The sequence below is a fragment of the Mesocricetus auratus genome, unplaced genomic scaffold (genome assembly GCF_017639785.1).
Source record: "Mesocricetus auratus isolate SY011 unplaced genomic scaffold, BCM_Maur_2.0 Super-Scaffold_100033, whole genome shotgun sequence".
Classification (NCBI taxonomy): domain Eukaryota; kingdom Metazoa; phylum Chordata; class Mammalia; order Rodentia; family Cricetidae; genus Mesocricetus; species Mesocricetus auratus.
This window is the reverse complement of record NW_024429213.1, coordinates 13,176,448-13,182,447: the sequence shown is the minus strand read 5'-3', so window position 1 is coordinate 13,182,447 and position 6,000 is coordinate 13,176,448.

Below are 6,000 nucleotides of genomic sequence, written 5' to 3'. Positions count from 1 at the left end.
TCACAGGTTAAATAAAGCTAAAGAAAGATGTGCTGGGACCTACTACCCCTTCGTAATTTTTGAGTCCTTGATGATAGCACTAATTTCAGTTGTTTTGGGTTCACTGTATTCCTTGGTAGAGGCTTCTCTTTTTGGCTTTTCTAATCATGAAAGTTCTAGCTCCACAGGTCAGAGAACCAATGTGGGGGATTCAGCCAACTTCTAAGTATATCTATCCCTATTATACTTTCTGGGACTGGAGAAATAGCCACAGGATAATTTGGGAACCCACTGAACCTACTATAAATCAGACTTCAGCCAAAATTCCATAATCACCTGACCTTCACAAGCCCCTGTTTCTTTATTTTGGTTTTTATCAGGCCGAGTTCACTACGTAGCCTTGGCTAATCTGGAACTCAAGGAGATCCTGCCTCTGCCTCCCAAGTGTACTTTAATCGCAAGGATTAGACACGTGAACCCCCATGCCTCACTGGAGGGCCACAATACTTTAGGGACTCTCGTGGACTCAAGGTCAATTGAGAGCCAGTAGCCAGTAGGCTCTACAAGCTCTGACTTTCTTTCTCCAGTGTGCATTATCCTTGTAAAAGACTGCAGGTCTCTCTGGGGAAGGATGGGAGGAAGGCAAACAGCGAAACTCTTCATAAGTATTCTAACATGATCCTTTCTCAAGGGGACCAGGCCTTCACTTCATTCATGGGGTTCTGGGCTATATACTGGCTTAAATCTGGTAACTAGTTGGCCAGCCATGATTCCCTGTTTTGATGATCAAGGTAGCCTCTCTTTTTTTTTCTAGAGTCTTCCTGCTTATGGAGAATGAAACGTTTACTGGCTTCCTTCCTATTTCATTCTTGGACACACCATGTAATTAGCCAGCGCCAAAGTTCTACACCAGTCAAACGATTATAGACATTGCTTGTACTGTCCATTATGGTAACTTCTCACCTTGCCTTTGGTGATTCAGTGCTGTCCCTTAGCCCCTGCTACTCCAGGAGTCTAATTAGACACATCTTAGTCTGGCAAAAGGAAAAAGTAAAGATAAAGCCCTTCAAATATGCTGGTACCGGGCTGGAGAGATGGCTCAGAGGTTAAGAGCACTGACTGCCCTTCCAAAGGTCCTGAATTCAATTCCCAGCAACCACATGGTGGCTCACAACTATCTGTAATGAGATCTGGTGCCCTCTTCGGGCCCACAGACATACATGCAGGCAGAATACTGTATGTATAATAAATATTTAAAAAAATATGCTGGTACCTTGCCCTGCCCGATTTATGTCTTTGTTTGTGTTTCAAGAGTTTCTCTGTGTAACAGTTCTGGCTGTCCTGGAACTCACCTTGTAGACCAGGCTAGCCTGGAACACACAGAGATCTGCCTGCCTCTGCCTCCCAAGCACTGATATTAAAGGTGTGTGCTACCCCCCCTCCCGCTGGTATTAGACAAGATATTAGAGAAGAGTGTCTTCAGTGCTCTCCCTTGTGGAGGATTAGTTTGTTTTTTTTTAAAGGCTTCTCTGAAGAGTCCAAACTACTGATTTATTATTTCTTTTTTTAAATATTTTATTTATTTATTGTATATAGTCTTCTGCCTGCATGCCAGCGGAGGACACCAGATCCCATTTAAGGTGGTTGTGAGCCACCATGTGGTTGCTGGGAATTGAACTCAGGACCTCTGGAAGAACAGTCAGTGAATGCTCCTAACCGCTGAGCCATCTCTCCAGCCCGGATTAGGTTTTTTTTTAAGATTTATTTTATTGATTTATCACATATACAGTGTTCTGCCTACATGCCAGAAGGGGGCACCAGATTGAATTGTAGATGGTTGTGAACCACCATGTGGTTGCTGGGAATTGAACTCAGGACCCCTGGAAGAGCAGTCAGTGCTCTTAACCTCTGAGCCATCTCTCCAGCCCTGAGGATTAGGTTTTAAATAGCAAATCCACTCCTGCACTCCAATGTATCTGAGCCATAGAATCCCTTTATCAATACTAAGCCAAGTTATACCACACATCTCCAGCTTCTTAGTAGACCAATCAATCAAATCAACTCTTGGTACCTTGTCTTTTTCTTCTTTTCTTTTTTGTTTTGTTTTTTTTCAAGACAGGGTTTCTCTGTGTAGCTCTGGACATCCTGAAACTCACTCTGTAGACCAGGCTGGTCCTGAACTTATCCAGATCCACCTGCCTCTGTTTCCCCCAAGTGTTGGGATTAAAGGCGTGTACCATAGCTGCCAGGCTTAACTCTTGGTACCTTTTAAAACTGTTTGAGCAGCCGGGCGTTGGTGGCGCATGCCTTTAATCCCAGCACTGGGGAAGCAGAGGCAGGCGGATCTCTGTAAGTTCGAGACCAGCCTGGACTACCAAGCGAGTTCCAGGACAGCCTCCAAAGCCACAGAGAAACCCTGTCTCAAAAAACTAAAAAAAAAAAAAATAAAACTGTTTGAGCATCAGTATTAAATTTAGAATCTCATTTAGTGGTGATAGTGCATGCCTTTAGTCCCAGTGCCTGGGGGTGGAGGTAGGTGTGGGAAGAGGCACGCAGATCTCTGTGAGTTCGAGGCCAGACTGGTCTACAAGTTGAGTTCAGGACAGCCTCCAAAACAATACAGAGAAACCCTGTCTCAAAAACAAACGGGCAAACAAAAACCCCTGAATCTCTGCTCAGTAGGCCCATATTGATAAGTTTTGCTCCATACCGATCCAGGTTTCCGTTCCATCCGTTACTCACACCGTTAAAATCCATTCTCACACATACTCCCCAGACTTTAGCTAGAATGAATTGGTGGCTGTATTAAGTTACTAAGTGGTGTAGTGTCCCTCATTGTGAACCTCACTTTCTCTCTCACATCCAGGGGCCTTGCTTATCCCTGAGGTGGTTACAGGTCTAGAAGGCACTGGAGGACAAGCGCTGCGGGACCTCTGCACTGTCTTGTCTGGATCTCCTTCAGGGAATGTCACTGCTGGCTCCAGCCACAACTCAGGATTCATTCTCTCAGGCAAGTGTGGAGAAGGCAGGGGGTGGGAGACTGGGCGAGGATGCATCCTAAAGGTGGAAGACACCTCCTCAGGCTGAATGAACGAGTTCACCCTCAGCCTCTTTAGGGCCCTCTCATCCATCCCCATCATAAGTACAGGTTCCCACTCTGTCCTCTCTGTCCTCTGGCTTTAACAGCAGACTCCCTTGAGACTGAGGCTTAAGTTGTGTGCACATCAACCAATCATTTGGGGTCAGCTTGGGCTCTGTGGATGCTGGAGAAATTTTCTTCCAGGACATGCTGATTGTACTCGTTTTTGAGCTCATTTCTTTCCTCTGCATTTTATCCAGGGATGCCCCATCATTATTTTCTTTGCCGGTCTACAGATGGCCAAAAGCTTTAATGTCCCCAAAGTCCTTGCCCTTGAGGTCCATCAGGATATTCGCACCGTGGACTCTCAGAGCACAGTTCCTCTGGATACCACCATTAGAGAAATTCGTCCTTACAAATGTTTCTCCAGAAGTACTTTTGGTACTGAAATCTCATGTAGTTGGGGTTTCTCTAGGGAATGGAACCAACAGAATGAATATGTATCTGAAAAGGGATTGTCTTGAGTGCCTTAACTGATGTGGGAAGACCCCCCCCCACACACACACACCCCTGTGGGCAGCACCTGCCGATGGCAGTCAAATGACTTGGAAAGGAGGCAAGCTTTTTGCTTTTTGTTTTGCTCCTTGACCTTTACGCTTGTTGGTTTATCTATTCTGTCTCCGACTCTGCTGAGGCTGTTGACTTTACTGATAATAGAACCAACCTTTTCAAGTTTCCAGTATGAACTGAAGCCAACAGCTCTCCAGGAATCCCCCAAGTGCCAGACTGGGACTTCTGAGACATGCAGCCTCGTGGACTGAGAAACTGCTGGATGCTCTGTCCCCTCAGTGTGAAACAACCATTATCTGATCATATCATAAGCCATTCTAATTGATAACCCTTTTTGTTGTTTGTGGGCAAGGTCTATGTAGCCCTATCCTTCAACTGGCTGTTTAGACCAGGCTGGCCTGGAATCTGCCTGCCTCTGCCTCTGCCTCCTGAACGACCTAATCAATTTCATTTAAATGGGTATTCATTCTGGTCCTTTGGAGAACTCTGACTGATTAATACAGGACTCCACCCTCGTGAATGCTGTCTTATAAGAGTGGGTCCTGTCTCTTCTGTGACTGGATCAGCTATTTTAAGGTTTTCTTTCTTCCTTGCCTTTTTTCTTTTTGCAGTTCTGTGGACAGAACCTAGGGCCTAGAACATTCTATGGAGTCACTATACCCTCAGCCTGGAAGCAGGCTATTAGAAAACAAGATTGCTCCATGTCCTGGCACTATATGCACACAAGCACTCCCCTCTCTATTTTCTGCTGTGTTTTGACATCCAGGAACCTCTCACCAGAATGCCAATGCCTTAGTGGTAGCAACCCTCCAGCCATCAGATCATAAGCTGAGAAAACCTGTTTTCTATATAAAGTAGTACTCTGCTTGCAATATTTTGTTAGAGAAATATAAAATAGAAGAAGGCGTTGCATGCATTTATCAAGGGGTAAGGTATCCTTTGTTTCATTATATGCCCCAGTTTCTGAGGCATCTGCCCTATTTGTGTGGTAATGCCACAGGACACTTGTCTTTGAGATAAGTGTCCGAGGGTGAGAGGTCTGTGGGAACTTTGTATTACTTATTGTTGTTAATATGTCTAAGTTTACCCAGTAACGAGACACGAACTGTGAGTCAACGGTCCCACGTGGAGTTTATTGGTGGACAGGAAAGGAAGGGGGGAGGAGGGAGGGAGGGAGGGAGGGAGGGAGGAAGAAAGAGAGAGAGCCTAAGTGGGCGGGGTCTGTCCTTTAAAGGGGTCCTTTGCACCTGTGTGCAGACTATGCAACCATGGAACCCTGGGCTGACCAGAGTGCTGCCTGAGAGCATTCTGCCAGGTAACAGGGGCAGACCAGCATAATGCCTGAGTCCTTACACTTATGGGTGTCTTCCTTCCTTCCTTCCTTCCTTCCTTCCTTCCTTCCTTCCTTCCTTCCTTCCTTCCTTCCTTCCCTCCCTCCCTTCCTCCCTCCCTCCCTCCCTCCCTCCTTCCTTCCTTCTTTCTTGGCTGTCCTGGAACTCGATCTGTAGACCAGGCTGGCCTTGAAGCCACAGAACTCCACCTGTTTCTGCCTCCCAAGTACTGGGATTAAAGGCGAGTGTCACCACTGCTTGGCAGGTGTGTTTCTTAGGGTATAAAGTTTTTTTTCTGTTTTTTTCGTTTTTTTCCTCTTATTTTGTTGTTTGGGTTTTTGAGACAAAATCTTACTTTATAGACCATACTGACCTTGAACTCAAGAGATCTGCCTGTCTCTGCTTCCCAGATGTTAGGATTAAAGGTATACCCCTTATTGTTTGGTGTTTTGCTTGTTGTTGTTTGGAACAGGATCTCACGTGTTAGGCCAGGCTGTCCTAGAACTTTCTCATGGCTTACTGAGTTTTGAGATTTATTGGCATGATTCACCATATTCAGCTAAGATACGATTTTCTTAACTGCCGTGTACATATATCTATAGTTGGTAGAACAATGGTCCCTGAAAGGTATCCATCTCCTAATGTTCTGGAATGTGTAGAAATGTGACCTTTTATATCAAAAGATCCCATGGAGATATGACAAACTTTTGTTTTCTTTTGTTTTGTTTTGTTTTTTTTTTTTTTTTTTTGGTTTTTCGAGACAGGGTTTCTCTGTGGCTTTGGAGGCTGTCCTGGAACTCACTTTGTAGACCAGGCTGGCCTCGAACTCACAGAGATCCACCTGCCTCTGCCTCGTGAGTGCTGGGATTAAAGGTGTGCGCCACCAACGCCCAGCCTTTGTTTTCTTTTTTGAGGCAGGATTTCTCCGTGTAGCACTGGCTGTCCTGGAACTGGCTCTGTAGACCAGTCTGGCCTCAGACTCAGAGATGCAACTGCCTCTGCCTCCTGAGTGCTGGGAGTAAAGGTGTGTGCCACCACTGC